Genomic DNA, 18,781 nt, shown 5'->3' with positions numbered 1-18,781 from the left:
AATTTTTGTATCTGGTATGAGATAGATATCAAAGGAATTTTTTTTGGTTTGTTTCTACTTGCAGATAGCCTGGCTTCCCTGGACTCTCAGCTCTGTCTCTGTGACCCAAGGAAACTACTGTTCAGCTTTGCTTGGGTTCCCCATTCCTGTGGGGAATGACCTGGAAACTCTCCAGGTAATAAGAGCTCAGGCAGACGTAGAGCTCACCTCATTTGTCTCCTGTCAGTCAGAGATCACCACTCATCGTCTGATGTCCAATACCTTGAGTACTGTTACTTCATATGTATATTTTTATTTTCAGCTGTTTCAGGCAAGTGGATAAATCTAGTTCCAATTATTCTAGCTTGACTAGAATTGGAAGTCCCTATATTCTTATTTAACCTACTATTTTCCTTTAAAAAGCCTAACTTTTCCTTTATTCACCCTAAGCATTTGTATTAACGTAATCACAGATTTCAGACACTGCTGTATTGTCTTTATTATAAAGCACGTTAAAGTAAACATCACACTATTAACATTTTAAAATGTACATTTGTATACCACTTCAAATGATCATGTTTAGTTCAGTAGTACCCATACTACAAGTTGGACAAAACCAGCTTCAAGCATTCACCTTGACTACCCTACCTCATTCACCTTCCTCCCCCACTCATACCAGGAGCATAGAAAATTCTCTGGGAGACCAGTAATCTACTTTGTACCCATTGTTTTTTAGACTTTTGGAAAAAGGAAACCTTTGTATATGAAAATCTTGCTCACGTATGAAAAACCTAATCCCTGGCATATTCCAGAGCTTTGAAGACAAGTTACACACTCCTGAGTCAAAAGATGAAGGTCCTCTGTCTCTGCTTCTCTTCTAGCTCCCATCCTCTCTGCTCTGCTGGTTCCCAGCTGATGGGTGTGTTACCCGAACCTGCACAACATTCAAGAGACTGATGGCGACAGTTAACCTTGACACAGTTAGGGATTTGGGAACAAGGAAGGAAATCGCTTAACTCTTTGGTAAAGTCAAACCAATCAATGTTGCTATTTAAGCTTTCAATTAAAAACAGGGCTTCTCTGGTGGCGCAGTGGTTGAGAGCCCGCCTGCCGATGCAGGGGACACGGGTTCGTGCCCCGGTCCGCGAAGATCCCACATGCCGCGGAGTGGCTGGCCCCATGAGCCATGGCCGCTGAGCCTACGCGTCCGGAGCCTGTGCTCCACAACGGGAGAGGCCGCAACAGTGAGAGGCCCGGTACCGCAAAAAAAACCCAAAAAGACAAACAAACAAAAAGAACAACAAAATTCTATTCTATTCTCTTACAAATCTTCACTTTATGATCTATATTTTGTGTTACAGAAAGGAAGTTGGAGACTGAGGAGAATAAATTTTGATATCCTGAGTATATTCCCCCACGAGGAGGACCAGTACCCAATAATAATGGGAAGATTTTTCCTGACTCTTCCTGCCAACGCCCACAAAGTATTCATTGTCTTCCAAAGGCACTCTAACACATTCAAAAGCAGTTCTCAGGTTAGTAATTCTTTGTTAACCATTGACTTTATTTCTGCTTTAACAGGGAATGCAAGTACAAATAGCCTGTAGGGCAAGGTAGAGAAAAAAATCCACATCACAAAGATATGTGGCATTTGGCATGCATGTCAGTGTTAGGGATAAAAGGGGAGTGTTGGGTCTGTGGAGACCTAGAGGAGGTGTGACCTGTCCAAAGAGATCCCCCGAATGTCAGCTGATGGTGATTTGAGTATTGCTAATTCTTTCAATTTGTAAAATAATCTGGAAAGGGTTTTTTCTATGAGAAATTATGAGAAATTTCCTGATATTTAAAAAAAAAGGAAGGAAAGAGAGGAAGGAAGAAGGAAGGAAGGAAGGAAGGAAGGAAGGAAGGAATCTCACAACATTAATCAGTAGACTGCACCACAGGACACCATTTGGCAAACTTGTGGGAAACCTCTATCAAGGGTAATCTGTATTTGAAACTTCTCTGACACTGTTATGTAAGGAAGTTGATCCCTCTTTATCGGTTGGGCTGGTTGTGTGTGGGTCAAAAGAGTGAGAGGTGGAAGGAATCAGATTATCTTCTATTATTTTAGGCTGAACTATATTAAAGTTCTGCTTTTTTTTTTTTTAAGTCAAAAAGGGTGGAATATTTGCAGTGTCAAAAAGATTAGCCTAGGGCTTCCCTGGTGGCACAGTGGTTGAGAGTCCGCCTGCCGATGCAGCGGACACGGGTGCGTGCCCCGGTCCAGGAAGATGCCACATGCTGCGGAGCAGCTGGGCCCCTGAGCCATGGCCGCTGAGCCTGCGCGTCCGGAGCCTGTGCTCCACAATGGGAGAGGCCACAGTAGTGAGAGGCCCGCGTACCGCAAAAAAAAAAAAAAAAAAAATTAGCCTAGTAGAGCTGTTGGTAAACACCATGACCCTGGGCATAGTCCTATGATTGAGGTAACAACTCTGGATATTTAGTGGCTGAGGATAAAGAGTATTACAGAGGGTGGGCTACCTGCTGTTACCAATAGACTCTAAAGCAGTGGTCCCCAACATTTTTGGCACCAGGGACCAGTTTCATGGAAGACAATTTTTCCACGGATGGAGGGGAGAGGGATGGTTCAGGCAGTAATGTGAGCGATGGGGAGCAATGGGGAGCGGCAGGTGAAGCTTCACTCGCTTGCCCGCCACTCACCTCCTGCCGTGTGGCCAGGTTCCTAACAGGCTGCAGACCTGTAGCTTTCCATGGCCTGGGGGTTGGGAACCTCTGCTCTAAAGTATAAAATGGCTTAAACACAGTAAAAGCTTATGCCTCCCTCACTTACACAGTCCAAAACAGTTTCGGCTTGCCAGGAGGCTCTGTTCAACACCTTGTTTGGAAACCAAGGTAGAAGTTCTTCAATATTCAACTTTCAAGGTCACTCCATGAGCCAATATGCAGCAGCAGAAGAAGAAAGTATATGAGAGGTTTCTGCAGGCCAGATCTGGGAGTGGCCCACATGATTTTTGCTCACATTCCACTGCAAGGGAAACTGAAAAAGTATTCCCACTGTGTGCCAAGAAAGAAGAGAAAATGGGTTGATGATCAGCTGGCAATCTCTGACTCAAAAAGGAAGGCTCAAAGTAAGTTGGCAACTGGGTTAAAACATAGGAGATTAGACACATCAACCTTTAGGAGATGTCTGGCTCTGATACCTCAGAATTCAAGCACAAATTAAGGAAAGAAGTTTTCCAGAGGACCTACAGAATTTCAGGTTTGGAAGACACTTTTAAGCCATTTTGTAAGTCAGCTTTAATAGTGATTGGTAGAAAGAACATGGACCGTGCTACTAACTAGCTCCGTGACCTTTGGTAAGTTTTGACCTGTCTGAGACTTAGACTCCCTTTCTATAAAACGGAGGTAAAAATATATAATTTTTAGTGTTGTTCTAAGAATTTGAGATGACATATAGTATACATGCATGACACATAGTCATTATGAAATCCAGCCACATGGTTATCCAGGCTCTATTAAGATGCCTCTTCGGGCAGGGAGCTCAATGCTTCCAGGGTAGCCCTTTCCATTTCTATGCAGAGCTGACAGCCAGGAATGTTCTTTGTCTCAAGCAAAATCTGTTTTCACCTTGAGTCCTACTTCTATGCACTCCTAAAACCACACAGAACGAGGTGAATCATTCTTCGGCTTGCCAGTTCTTTGGATATCTAAAAATAGCATTCATACTCTGAGGCTGCTCTTCCAGTTTCTTCTGCTTTGAATCCCTCACCATTCTTGTTGCTTTTATCTGAAAAACCTCTGCTTTGTCTTTATGCTCAAAACGTGATTCACTTACACTCCAAGTAAGATCTGAGTAGCATAGAGTACAGTGGTAGCATCTTCTCTTTTGTTTAAGAAATGCACTAGCCAGGGTTAGGGTATCAGTTATGCTACTATAACAAAGGAACTTCAAAATACACTCATTCAAATAAGAGAGAAATCTTTTTTTCTCTCATTTAACAGTCCAGGGTTAAGCAGGTAGTCCAGGACAGGTGCGTGGCTTATTCAAGCCCTGAGATTTCTTTCACTTTCAAGGTCTTCCTTTCTGCTAAGATGTCTTCATGTATGGTTACAGCTGGCTCACCAGTGCCACGTCCAGGTCCCAGCCTACATTGAAGGAGAAGTGCCGGGTTAGCAATGTTCTTACATGGAGGCAAACACAATACATGCTCAACACATCTGTTCCATCCATTAGTGAGAACTTAATCACATGGTCACAACTAGCTGCAAGGGAGACCGGGTAATGCAATTCTCCTTTGGCGGGAGGGAAAGAGGGTGGAACACTGTACTTTGCTCTAATGGAAGTGGGTTCTATTACCAGGAAGAAGGGGAGAACGGACACAGAAAGAAAACTGAGTCTCTGCCATAAGAAACTGTAAAAAGCTAAAAGTCCTCCAAATTAAAAGAAATTAGGAATAATTAGCAAGAATAAGGAAAACTTGCTAAGAGGAAATGGTGGAAAATACTAAACAGGGTATCTGTAGCTCTGTTATGTGGCAAGCTGGAAGGTAATGACAAATGGCTACATAAGTGGAATTGTTATCATCTTTACCTGGAAAATGAATGACTAAACTTGGTGGATGATTTCACCGGAGAGTTAAGTTAGAAGTTAAGAAGTTAAGCATTTTTTAAGTACTACATGTTACAGTTATGAAACAATCTAGTAGAAATCATCTTTCCAAGAAAAAAAAAAAAGAAACCTCTGTGAAATGAGAAAAATGACTAGTTTTCCTGTTCACCAAGGAAGAGTGAGATTGACTGAACTAAACAGAACTTTCCAAACTCCAATGTCAGTTATCCTGTCCTCAGTAGAACAGGCAATTTAATCTGTAAATTCCCCAAATGTCAGTAAATGAAAAAAGTAGACAAATTGGAGAAAACAAACATTTTCATTTTGGAGTCGGGTGGGAATAATTACTGTGAAATATGTTAAGTGCCTAGCTTGGTTTCTGGTGGTTTCTTGGGGTTTTAAGATTTCATTTTCATGATTCATTGGCCACAAATCATCAAAAATACCCAGAAGTAAAATATGCTTTAGGCTAAATGCATAAATCCCCCTCAGCTTTTAGTAGGACTCAAATATTGACATTTAGAAGGAGCAGTTTTCTTCCCCATATGGTAACTACAATCAAGCCCCAACATTATTGTTGAAAAGTAAACTCCAAGTGTATATACCCTATTGAACATTAGTGAATTCAGCAAAATCATCTCAGTTTTTAAAAAGGATACTCTACTAGCTAATTTAATTGCTTTTAAAGGAGAACAGATAATACTAAAATGACCACATTTTACGTTCTCCGTTACAGTTGACAGTTAGTGCAGTGGCGAGAAGCAATGTCTGAGAATGCATAGTGCACTAGGCTGGATGCAGAGCTAGTATGTGTCCTGCTCAACAGCCTAAGGTGTTACCAAAATTTCCCTGGGTAAACTTTCTATTTGAATCACTTTCAGAAAAGAATAGAGGTGATCAAATCTGAAATCATTCTTTGGAATGGGGAAGTCCCCATTCTTGAACAAGAGCACAAGAAAAAGATTTTGGAATTTTTAAATTAGTGTGAAGGCAATTACTCCAGGAGGGTTTAGTGCACTTCTCTCAGCATCTGTTCTGTGGGATTTCTTTCTTTCTTTTTTCCCCCAGAGGTAATTCTCAACAGCCTTCTTCTAGAACTAGCTTTGAAGTCCTCTGCACACCTGTGTAGATTATAAAGCAGGGGGGCAGGGCTTCCACACCCAAACTCTAAATTTACAATGCAGCATGACAGTTAAGACATGCCCCCCAGCATCTTGTTTAAAAGTTAAACCCAAGCTCGATGTAATCTCCTGCAATGGTTAACCCTTGCCTGGATTGAGCACATATTCCCCGTATTGGAGAAGGATAGACTCTACTTCTATAAGCTGTAACTCTTTCTTCAGAAACATACGACACCTGGGTGGATAGGCTTTTGTGATAGGGGCTCTCAGAACATTATAGAGAATTTCTGACAGTCCCTTATTCTTTCCTTAGGGGCCAAGAGTGACAAAATGTACATACCTGATAGGTTCCTCCACCCCCTTGGTTCCTTGGATTTTGAATTAACATGTTAATGACACTCTTGGGGAATAAAGGGACAATTTCTATTTCTAACATTGCCTGAGCCACAGCCTTTACCCTATTCTCTTTCTTCTCAGATATCCCCACTCCTTATCCTGAGGGAAAGTGTTGGGGACTGGCCTTATTTCCTGATGTAGGTGCAAGGATGGAATTTGAAGGATCACAGGAAGAGTGCAAGAGGCTGGGACCAGAAAAGCCAGGACAAAACAGTAGGGCTTGGGTTGACTTCGGCTGGAAGAATTCTAGGACCAGGGATCAGGAGCTGTGAGGGGTCAGAGAGCTGGCGGTGCTGGGCAGGCAGAGACAAGGGAAGAATAGCCAGGAGACCTTGATTGAAAGCCAAGGTTTGCCTGAGGCAGGAAGTTCCTCACATCCTTCCAGCGGGGTGGGACCAGACCCTGGGCCCGGCTAGCCTTGGCCTTGCAGGTGCAGGCAGGGAAGCGGCTGCACCTGGCTCGAGTGGGTGTGTAGGTGGGAACGAGAGAGACACCTGGTTTCTGGCTACAGATCTGGTTCTTATCCAATGCCACTCCCTAACCTCATAAACCATGAACTCTCTGGCTCCCTCCTTGGAGTCCCAGGAGCCCTCTTCCTAGCCTGTTTCTCAGTCTGGCTTTTATCTTGTGATTTTAACTTTGCCATAGACTGGTTCTAATTTCCCCCTCTGTGTCTAACTAAGATCAATCCTACTCTTATTCCTGTTAGGGCTGATAAGGACCCTCCCAGAGTTTTTTCTCTCTTGGGCCCCAGACTATTTTCAACCTCTAGTTAAGATGAATCTCTAGGCAGTAGGTATCATCTTGTCATGAAGAATTTTTTTTTTTAATCTTCTCTCAGTTAATTATTTCAATCCTTGGTTCTGGCCATTTATGCATGGGAATAAATCATGACATGAAGAAGATTTGGCCAGGATCCCAAATCTTGGAACCCTCAGTCAGATCATACCACAACAAAAGACCCCTAGGAGACACTTTTCTCTTTGTCCCACTGCCCTTCTCTGGCCTCCTCTCTGGCGGGTTGTGAGCCTGTTGACCGTAGCTTCCTTCCTTCTGACCCCAGGTTGGTTCTAGGATCACAGCCCCCTACCCCCCCAACCTCCACCAAGCTGGAGGTTGCCTCCATCCAGCCTGTCTTCCTGAACCTGCCTCAGGACATGGACTCAAATAAGACACAGGGAAGACAGAACCAAGATTATTCCACATACTATTTTTACTTACATATTTTATTTCCTCCTACCATTATATGTTCTACTCCCTAGAATAGTATAATCTTACAAAATCCATTGTCTATTGTGTCCATTTCAGACTTTCCCATCTTTATGAATAGAATTTCTCTCCTTAGGAAAAAATGCACATACAGAGACAAGTGCATACAATTTCAGGGTGCCCATGGAGCCCCAGAAGCCCCTGCATGAATCCTGGGTTAAGACCAAGTTAGTATGTGCCTTCTAACCTTGATAAATTGACTTTTAGACACTTTCATGAGGCCTTATCTGTTCATTTTGATCCAAAAAAATTTTCCAACAAGTTCCCTGGGCTCTGTGCAGCCCTTCTTTCCAGTTCCTCTCTGTACAGTTACACCAACATTATCAACACCATCTTCATTAATAACGTCATTCCAGGGCTTCCCTGGTGGCGCAGTGGTTGAGAGTCCGCCTGCCGATGCAGGGGACACGGGTTCGTGCCCCGGTCCGGGAAGATCCCACATGCCGCGGAGCGGCTAGGCCCGTGAGCCATGGCCGCTGAGCCTGCGCGTCCGGAGCCTGTGCTCCGCAACGGGAGAGGCCACAACAGTGAGAGGCCCGCGTACCACAAATAAATAAATAAATAAATAAATAAATAAATAAATAATAACGTCATTCCACCTGGGCTCCATCTTACACCCTAGACCTGGGTAAGGTCTATGCAAGTGAGGGGCCCAAAGATTAAGCCTCATTGGCTCCATGGTAAGTCCATCTCTGTATATTAGCTTGTAAGAGGCCCACCAGGAGGATGCCTTGCTCAGTGATTTCCCATCTATTTGGAGGGTTGGGAGGGTATTTCTTTTACATGCAGCTCAGAGCTCCTGCAGCTTCATGTCTTCAGAAAGCCTGCACCTGACTGCCAAGCACAACAGCAACAGCTTATGATGATTAATTAGATTTTTAATTAATGCCTCACCACTTAATTAAGAAGGATCCCTTGGAGTAAAACCCCAACTAAATATTCTTTTATTAGTCCTCCCTGCCCGATAGCAGAGGAAACGATGAGACAAAGGGTGTGATGTGTGTTGGTTTTTATTCTCCCAAGAGGTCATAAAGATAATATCAGAACAGCTGTATAGGTTCCAACTTCTTTCCATAAAACATTTTCATTCTCTGGATTGCCAGATGTCCTTTCTCTGTGACTCATTTTCGTTTTAATTATTCAACTCTTTTTAATCCAGCAACATTTATTGAGCAGTTACTATGTGCTAGGCATTGTTGTAGGTGCTCTGGAGAGTCAAAGAGGGTAACTGCTGACCCTGCTTTCCAGGGAACCCTGGGCTCAGAGAGGCAGCAAGTCCCACCGGGGTGAAAAGATAATTAGCACAAGAAAGATGAGGCAGGATAATAAAGAAATGACCATCAATGGAGCTTGACACTCCCTCTGGTGACAGTTCCCCAGAAGAATCCCAAAGCTGGCTTGAGTAGTCACAGTGTCATCATGGACCAAGCCTGGTGCTGGACACTTTACATACATTAATTCTCCCAATTTAGAGTAGAGGACAGTGAAGCTGTGAGTACCTTGCCCATGACCCTCACCCTGGTTGAATCCCCTTGCTACATCCTCCCATCGCACTGGGTTGGTTGCCTGTCATCACACACACACCTCTCCTAATAATTGTTCAACGCCCTCTCCACTGCAGCCTCCATCAGAGAAGGGACTGTGTGTCTGCATTGGTCACCACTGTATCCCCAACACCTGGTACAGACCAGCATAAAAACTCAATAAATATTTGGTGAATGAATTGATGGAATGAGGGGAGGGAGGAGAGAGGGAGAAAGGGAAGGAGTGAAAAAGAGACGAAGGATGGAAAGAAGGGAGGGAGAAATTGGAAACACAGCAAAGCCATAATTCTATTCTAGGTCTGACTCCTTTAAAAGTCCAAACTCTCTCTACGGTGCCACACTGACCTTCAGGATCATCAGAGTGTGTGCATAGCCCTGAAAATGACTTCTGGGAAGGAAATGCTTGCCCGTGTGTAGTCTGCTTGAGAAGGTTGAAAATCATTGTCATTCTGTGATTGTCACCCCTTGTGTATAGTGGTGCACCAGTGGGAACGGGTGGTTTCAGGCCAGTGGGAGCAAAACCCACAGTGGAACATGTCCCCAGCCTCGGGCTTCCCACACTACCCATCCAGGCAGGCTGGTCTCCCCTTCCAGGCTGAGTCAGCCCCAGCCTTCCCCTGAGCTTGGCCTCCAGAGAGGCACTGAGGTCCTGTCTGTCCAACTCAATGTGGAAAAATTCCTTGTCCTCTTTGCTCAGCCAAATCAAGATGGTCAGTCCTCTAAAGGAATTTTTACTAATGAAACTAAGAAAGGAAACATAGTTTCCCAGAAGACTACAATTGGATGAGCTTACTGAATGTATTTTGCTAAACCATGTTTACCTAAACTGAGAGTGGTAGTACAACTCACAAGTTGAACTCCCAGTTTTCATTCCTTTACCCTTCCTATCTGGGCTGTATGCTAAAATTAAATATTCAGAGTTTTTCTTCAAAGTAGATTCAGATTGACAAGTCTTCCCAGTCTAGTGAAAGCCCTAACCTCTATCAGATCCTGCTTCTTGGTCCTCCCACTCACGCCCAAACTGTCTTCTCTGGCTCTGAGCTGTGGCAAGTTCTCTCCTTTGCAACCAGGGCCAGTTTCATGGGTCTTTGACCTATACAGTTGCTCAGGGCCTAGTGCTCAGAAGGGCCTCTTGCTCGGGGTTTAATGCTCACCAGTCGCTGCCTTGAAATTCTTAATAATTTGATCTTTGAATTTATATTTTGGAAGGGAAGCCGTAAAATAACTTGTTCACAGTCACGGAGCTGGTAAGTGGTAGATCCAGGATTCAAACCCAGATCTGGGAGGTGCCCTTAATCAATATGCTTCAAGGTAGAAGGGCTCAGAGGAGAAATCACTCAGAGTTAGCAGGGGCAGGGAAGAGATCCTGGAGAGGGAGGGACCCAAAACAGGATATGGATAAAGGAGAGGCTTTAGGAAGAAGAAAGAGAGAGAGCTACTGAATCAGAAACTCTGAAAGTGGGCCCAGGGATCAGTGTTTTAACAGCCGTGATTCTGCTATATGCTCAAGTTCGAGAACTGTCGAATTAGTTAATACATTTCAAGTACTTAGAGAACTGTACTTGGCACTCTGCTTTGTCAGTGTGAAACAGTATTAATAGCTGCAGGCCCACAGATCTTCCCCTTCGGATTTAACCCCACCCAGGTCCTGGCCCCTTTCCTAAGCCCCTTAGGGGTCTCCACCCTGATGGTGTGTGGCATCTGCCTTCCTGCATGTGCGTCTCTTCAGTCCTTCCGTAACCTCCCCTGACCAATTTGCCCAGCCCAGGGAGATTCTGGCCCAGCTGCTTGCTGGGCCTGGAGGCTGTCCTGAGGCTCAGCATACCTGGTGGAGCTCACACCCTTTCCAGGTCCAGTCTTGGCAAAAGAGATCTTGCCTTAGGAGAACCTGACTCTTGCATAGGGCTTTGCTTGTGAAAATGCCTCTCCACGACTTAAACCACCGCCTGGGCCCTGCAGGAGGACTTAGAGCTAGGGTGCTGCCTCAGATGTGTTCGTTCTTCACGCAAGCAAAGCTGGCATGAACTAAATAAAATAAATGGATGTGGTGTTTTTTTTTTGTTTTTTTTTTTTTTGCGGTACGCGGGCCTCTCACCGTTGTGGCCTCTCCCGTTGAGGAGCACAGGCTCCGGATGCGCAGGATCAGCGGCCATGGCTCACGGGCCCAGCCGCTCCGCGGCATGTGGGATCCTCCCGGACCGGGGCACGAACCCGCGTCCCCTGCATCGGCAGGCGGACTCTCAACCACTGCGCCACCAGGGAAGCCCGTGAAAATTCTTAAGCAAGACCGAGGCCGTTTTGGAGGATGTTTATGCCAGTCCCTCCCAGGAAGTTACCTGAGGAGTCAGGCTGATGTAGCGCCCGGTGTGCCAGGTGGCCACACGTTATGCTTGTCAATCACATATTCACGGTGAGATTCTAAGGATATTCATCAGGATGACATCCTTAGTGCTGATATAATTTCCAGTGATCTGGTGAGAATGTTTTAAAAGGCACTGTAAAGCTTTTTAGACATAAATATAGCCAGTTTCTTATAGCACCTAAACTGCTAAATATTACCTCGATGATGGTAAAACAGAAGACTCAAAGGTTCCCAAATTAAAACATCCAAGTGAACACTTAATTGGTGTTAAAGGAAAAACAACCAGTTAACACCCTTGATGCGGATAGTCGGAAATTTTGGCGATGTAGCTTCCCTGTCCTCGGGCACCCAGGTTGTTATCTACAGAAGATACGTGACTGGGAGCCTGCCCAGTCAAGCCCTGATTCATGACTCCCCCTCAACCTCACCCCACTGCCCCCAAAAGAAAAAACTCAGAATTTCCTGGAGCAGCTTAACCCTAGCTACTCCATACCCCACTCAATCACTTAACCTTCTGGTGCATCTCCTCCATCTCTGGATGTTGTTCTACCAACTTGGGTCACTTATGTTGTATACATTTAAAGTCAGACATATCATCCTGTGGCCCTTCTGGACTTACATCCTTATTCACGATGTTTTGCTTAAAGACCCTTTCTGAGTTGGCACTGAGAACTTTGGGAGTGGCTGAAGTTCCATGAGACCAAGCCCGATTTTCCTACTTCTCTCCCTTGTCAACCTAGAATGATGTCTATTTTTGCTCATTTTCAGCAATGACCTGTTTATTGGGAGCTGAATGACTGTGTTACATAATCAAGAGTCAGAGCAGGCTGACTCCATCCAGAAAGAAACGGCACAAAGAAACCCTGTTCTGAGACCAACCTCCCTGCATGTGAGGATACTTCCCTCCCCCTTCCCCTCTCTACCCTCCCCTCCCCCAGGGATTGGCCCACAGGATCAAACTGTTTGCTGACATCTCCATCTGATTGCCCTGATTTCCTATTTTGCCCCAGGAAATCTGGCTACATGAAAATAAGGTTTACATTTTCCAAGAGACAGGTGATAAAATGATGCACTGTTTCATTTGGGGCATTTGTTTAGCATGGGATCCCCCCGCCCCAAACCTTGTTTTTCCACAAACACCAATAAAATTGCTAGTTTATTATCCCACTGAGGCGAGAACAGTATGAGGAAGAGGTACTTAGACCCAGCAGATAATCAATGGCCAGATTAGATTGAATTCTGCTTAGAACTCTTTTCCTAGAGCACTTAAGAATCTAATTCTGGCTACAGAGCAAGCCATAAAACAGGTTATTTAAACAAAGTAAAAAAAGAATAAAAACCTTAGATATATTACACACCATTCGTATGACATGATGTGAGTAGTAAAATGTTGATCAAGTATTGGGCAGGCGAGGGTCACAATTTTCAGCAAAATCTAACATTGCAGCACTTGCTCTGCCATGAAGAGCTGTAGCCACTGCTCCCTGCTGTTCTAACAGTGAGCCAGTTAGGCCCGTAAAATGGTAACCTTAAGGCCCACCCTTGTAAAATTGCAGCTCATTATCAGGTGCCGTGTTTGTGGTTCCCAAACTGCTTCACTTGGCTTCAAGTCGAGTCATCTAGTTAGAGTAATTGAGTGGAAGCCAAGCCAATGAAAGTCAGGCACTTAAGGGACTGCCACCACCCAGGCCCAGCCCCAGCCCCAGCCCCACCTCAGGGCACGCTTGGCCCCAACCCCACCTAATCAAGCTACTGATTTGTCTTCAGGGAGGGACCCACAGAGCACTCTGCCAAGGTGCCTTTGTTAGGACTTGTCACTCCCTGGGACTCAGCTGGCCACCAGGGCTGGGGCTTGTCTCTTGAGGCTATAAGAGTATCATTAAATACAACAGCTATGGCTTAATGTGTCCATAAGCACCTGGTTGATCTTGATGGTAGTGACAACAATGGAAAAAATAATAACAATATATTTGAAATGCTCAAGGATATTTCCCCAAAGTTCAGCCAGGTGTGGTTTTTACCTGATCTTGCCAGGATCACATGAAAACCTTGCTGGCTGATTTTTAAATGTTCACAATGACAGTTGATGGGTATATAATGATTGTTTCTCAAGAACAATTGTGTTTCTGAGCATTTACTTGTTTAATCTTTTTAAAATCAAGCTTACAATTTCCACAACTTATAATGTCAAATACAAGTTACCTGCTTTGAACTTAATATAGTACATTAAGGTGTTTCTAAGAGTTGGGTGCATGTCTGAGGTTTTATTTAATTAATCAAATAATGTAGTGTATTTTGAATGTCCACTTACCACAGGAGATGCATAAAATAGCGGATCCATATGTAAAAGCTCTAGGAAACACAGAAAGAAAAATCTACTAAAGCACTGGAGAAAAGATCAAATGGATTTTGACTGAGATGCAAGTCCAAAATACAGAAGACAGAGAACCTTGAAGAAAGAAGGGAATAGCTGGAAATAGCAAAAGCAAAATTGGGAGAACCTCAAATAATTAAAAGAATGAAATATGGAAAATGACCAAGCTGTAATCAGTAAGGAAGAATACAACATAAGAAAAGTCTCTTATAAATGGGAACAAGATATTGGGAGAGAAACCATAAATATAACAAATAAAAACATTACATTTTAACATGATGGAGGTGTTTCACTCAATCCATTGTATGTCAGAGACTAGCCAGGTACCCACCAAACCCATTTTCTACTTCTTCCTGGTGTACAGCTAGACTACATTTCCCAGACTTCCTTGCAGTTCACTGTGACCATGTGACTGAGTCCCAGCCAATAGAATATGGGTCAGAAGTGATGTTCACCACACCAAGGCTTGGTCCGTAAGTCCTCCCATGCAATCCTTTATGATCTTTCTCTCTTTTCTCATCTCCTAGCTAAATGCTGAGGATCCAGGGGCAGACTTCGGGGCTCAAAAGCTTAGTGGAGCTGTTAGATAGAAGGAACCCATCCCTACCAACCCAAGGTGGACTACAGTGTAAACAAGAAATAAACCTCTGTTGGATTAAACCACTGAGCTATGGGGCTTGTTAGATTAGCCCAACTAACACACACTGAGGAGTAATCTCTTCAGATCAATAAGTACAGGAGACATCCAAGGCAAAGTCGGTAGGCTACATGTACCAGGGAACAACTCAGCTACAATCTCTGGTGCAAGATTGCTTCACCCCTTGTATTTAGCCAGGGACAATTTTAGGTTACTCCTGTGAAGGTTTGATTATTGGACCCTTCAACATCTTGGATTGGTGAAGAACAAGATTATTCAAGATGTTTATTTTTGTTTGCTTGTTTGTTTTTTAAATATTTGTTTATTTATTTATTTATTTTGGCTGCGCCGGGTCTTAGTTGTGGAATGCAAACTCTTTAGTTGGCGGCATGTATGCGGGATCTAGTTCCCCAACCAGGGATCGAACTCTGGCCCCCTGCATTGGGTGCGTGGAGTCTTACTCACTGGACCACCAAGGAAGTCCCATTCATGATGTTTAGAATAAAGTAAATAAACTAATAAACAAATTAAATGAATGAAGGTGTAGCTATTTTATTAATAACAATTAGGTATACTAGATGCAGTTATAGTTTTTATTTTTTTAATCATACTACTTTTAATCTACTACCGTGGAAGAGGGAAACACTAAATCTTATCAAATACTAAATCTTACAAACACTGAATCTTATCTTATTAGACCATCTTCTCTCAAACCTCTACACTCTCTTCTGTAGGAATTCTCTCCATCACGGTGACTAAAAACAATGATAATCTGTGTGTTGGCAATACTCAGATCTCTATCTCTAGCTTAGGTTCTTCTCCTCAAGGTTCAAATCATACATGCTTCCTGGAAATTTTCACTTGTTTGCCCAACATAACAGGCATTCAAATGAATGAGTCATTGAGCTACAAAGGACAACAGAAATTACCTTTACTGGAGACTGTTGGTTATTTTCTCGGCATCAGCCCCCTCCACTCTCTTTTCCTTCCAAAGAGAGCCCAAATTTGGTTCATGTGCCTACACTTTCCCACACAGCAATGTCCTTGGGGGCAGCTGACCCCACTCTCAACTCCAGAGGTGGTCTGTTTGGGCTGAGGGTAATCTAATTGGTTCAGGAGTGGGCATCTGCCCATGAGATGTAAAGAATTGTCTGCTGGGAAGTTTCTGGGAAAAGTCTCCTTACTTCTTAGAGAAAACTACAAGAAAAGACAAGAAAGGGAAAAAAAAAAGTCACAGGGAAAAGCATACAGAGTAGAGCACAGAGATTAAGTGCATATATTCTTGTGCCAGACTGACTGGATTTGAATCTACCACTTACTAATTACGTAACATTCAACAAATTTCAATGCCTCTGCTTTCTCATCTGCATAAAGAGTTATGGGAACAAAAAATGGATTAATCTATGTAAAATGCTGGTGTATAGTAAGCACTCTATAACTGTTGCTTATTATTATTTTTTTCTGGGTATTGTTTGCTTGAAACTGCTGGCACCATCTTGCTTTGAGCCTGAGGATTAAACATACTCCAAGGATGCAAAGAGAATTTGAAGTAAATTTCTTCAGAATTCATTGAAGCAAATAAATAGAAAGAACCTGGGTCCTCAGTGACGTGTTTGAACTTTGTACTCATTCAACCCTCCACTCTTCTGAACATCCTGTTACATGAAATAATATAAACTGGCCTACTCTTCAAGCCTTATTGCTCAGATCAGGTTTTGGGGTATTTGTATCCAACGGCATCCAACTTGACACATCAGCTAGTACAGGGCTTTCAGAACTTTCTGAAATCATGGAATCTTTTTTTTTAATTTAATAACATGAGTGATAATAAAATGAATTTTCCTTATTTAAAAAAGGAAGCATTTGAGATAAAATTTAAAGTCTTCTGATTAAGCACCCCCGACCCCAATCTACTTCTTTCCCCCTCCCCAAAGGTAATCACAATTATGTCTTTTGTATGTGTTCTTTCCTGATTTTTTTTCTTATTTATTTATATAAAGACTTCTGTAGCCAAAGTAAATACATAGCAACATTGTATGTGTGTTAACATAAGTGGTTTTTATATTGTTGTATACACGCTCCTGCAAAGTTGCCTTTTCACTCAACAATACATTTTAGAGAGCTAGCTATGTTAGTATATAGATTGACCTCATTCTTTGTAACTGTTACAATATTTCGGAGTGTTTAGCCAATCAGTTGAGGGGCTTTTAGGTTCTTTTCAATTTTGTTTTAATTTATGTTTTATAACCATAGACAGTGCTACAACCTACGTTGCTACAACCTCGGCCTGTCTGCTTGTCAAAGCTACATCATCAGGTGCATAAAAGCTCATAATGCCATATATTTTAGTGAAGAGTTATTTTCCTCAATATGAAATACCTTCCTTAATCCTTGAATGTTTGGTCTGATATTGAATTCTAGTTTGTTTGATATTAATATTGCTACAGTCTCTTTCTGTCAGCATTTGCTTAGTAAGCTTTTTTCATTCCTGTGTTTTTTTTAGCTTTATGATTACCTCTTTTTCTTACAGTTTTATTGAGATATAACTGACGTACAGCACTGTATAAGTTTAAGATATACAGCATAATGATTTGACTTACATATGTCATGAAGTGATTATCACAGTAAGTTTTGTGAACATCTGTGATCTCAAACAGATACAAAATTAAAGAAACAGAAAAAAATATGTTTTCCTTGTGATGAGAACTCAGTATTTACTCACTTAACAACTTTTGTATGTAACATACAGCCATGTTAATTAAATTTATCATGTTGTGCTTTACATCCCTAGTAGTTATTTATCTTACAACCAGAAGTTTGCACCTTTTGCCCACCTTCATCCAATTCCCCCTACCCCTACCCCCCCACACCTCTGGTAACCACAAATCTAATCTCTTTTTCTGTGAATTTGTTTGTTTGTTTGTTTTTGAAATATAATTGACCTACAACACTATGTTAGTTCCTGTTACACAGCATAGTGATCTGATATTTCTGTACATTTCAAACTGATCACCACGATAAGTCATTACAATCTGTCACCATACAAAGATACTACATACTTATTGACTATATTCCCCACACTGGACATTTCATACCTGTGACTCATTTATTTTGCTACCAGAAGTGTGTACCTCTTACTCTCCCTCACTTTTTCTTCCCTCCCCCTAACCCCCTCCTCTCTGGCAACCACCTGTTTATTCTCTGTATCTATAACTATATTTTGTTATGTTTCTTCATTTGTTTCTTTTATTCCACATATAAGTAAAATAATACATTATTTGTCTTTATCTGACTTATTTACTTAGCATAATACCCTCTAGGCCCATCTATGTCCCAAATGGCCAGGTTTCATTATTTTTCATGGCAAGTAATATTCCATTGTATATATATACCACATTTTCTTTATCCATTCATCTAATGATGGGCACTTAGGTTGCTTACATATCTTGGCTATTGTAAATAATGCTGCAATGAACTTAAGGGTGCTTATGTCTTTTCTATAGTTTTTTGTTTTGTTCAGATAATACGTCCAAGAATGGAACTGCTGATCATATGGTAGTTTTTAAAAAAATTTTTTGAAAAATCTCCATGCTCTTTTCCATAGTAGCTCCTTCATTCCTGTATTTTCAACCTTCCTCTTATTCTTCTTTAAGTTGTTTCTTGTAAAAAACATAGCTGGATTTTTAAAAAATCTAATCTGACTACACAGATCTTCCTTAATTTACGATGGGGTTACATCCCAATAAACTCATAGTAAGTTGAAAATATTGTTAAACTGAAATACACCTAACCTACAGAACATCCTAGCTTAGCCTAATCATGCTCAGAACACTTCTTTTAGCCTACAGTTAGGCAAAATCATCTAACACAAAACCTATTTTATAATGAAGTGTTAAATATCTCATGTAATTTATTGAACACCATACTGAAAGTGAAAAACAGAATGGTGGTCTGGGTACAGAATAGTTGTAAGCGTATCAGTTGTTTACCCTTGTGATTGCCTGGCTGACTGGGAGCTGCGGCTCGCTGCCCTGCCTGGCATCACGAGAGAGGATCGTACTGCCTATCATCCAGGAAAATATCAAAATTCAAAGTACAATTTCTACTGAACACTTTATCACTTTAACACCATAGTAAAGTCAAAAAATCATAAGTTGAATCATCGTAAATTGAGGACTGTCTGTACAATACTTGATTTTCAATGCAGTTGTGTGTCTTTTTCAATATTTTCTACCAATTACATGGCCTTGGTATGAATGGCAGGTTCTCAGTTCACCATCATGAAACTAGAAGTTGTGTCAACCATGAAGTCTTTATATATTTTAAAAATTTTATGTAAACTTTATTAATTATTAAGTCATAATAATAGATGTGTATTAAAGTGGTGCCAGAATACATTTTGTCCTTTTCGTGTAGGAAGAATTCCAAAGTAAATGGATTATTCATGAAACTATTAGGATAGTAACATTGGGATGACAGTGGTTATA

Source organism: Mesoplodon bidens (assembly GCF_964165515.1).
Source record: "Mesoplodon bidens genome assembly, chromosome: 1".
Classification (NCBI taxonomy): domain Eukaryota; kingdom Metazoa; phylum Chordata; class Mammalia; order Artiodactyla; family Ziphiidae; genus Mesoplodon; species Mesoplodon bidens.
The sequence above is the reverse complement of the archived record's forward strand: the minus strand, read 5'-3'. Positions refer to the sequence as shown.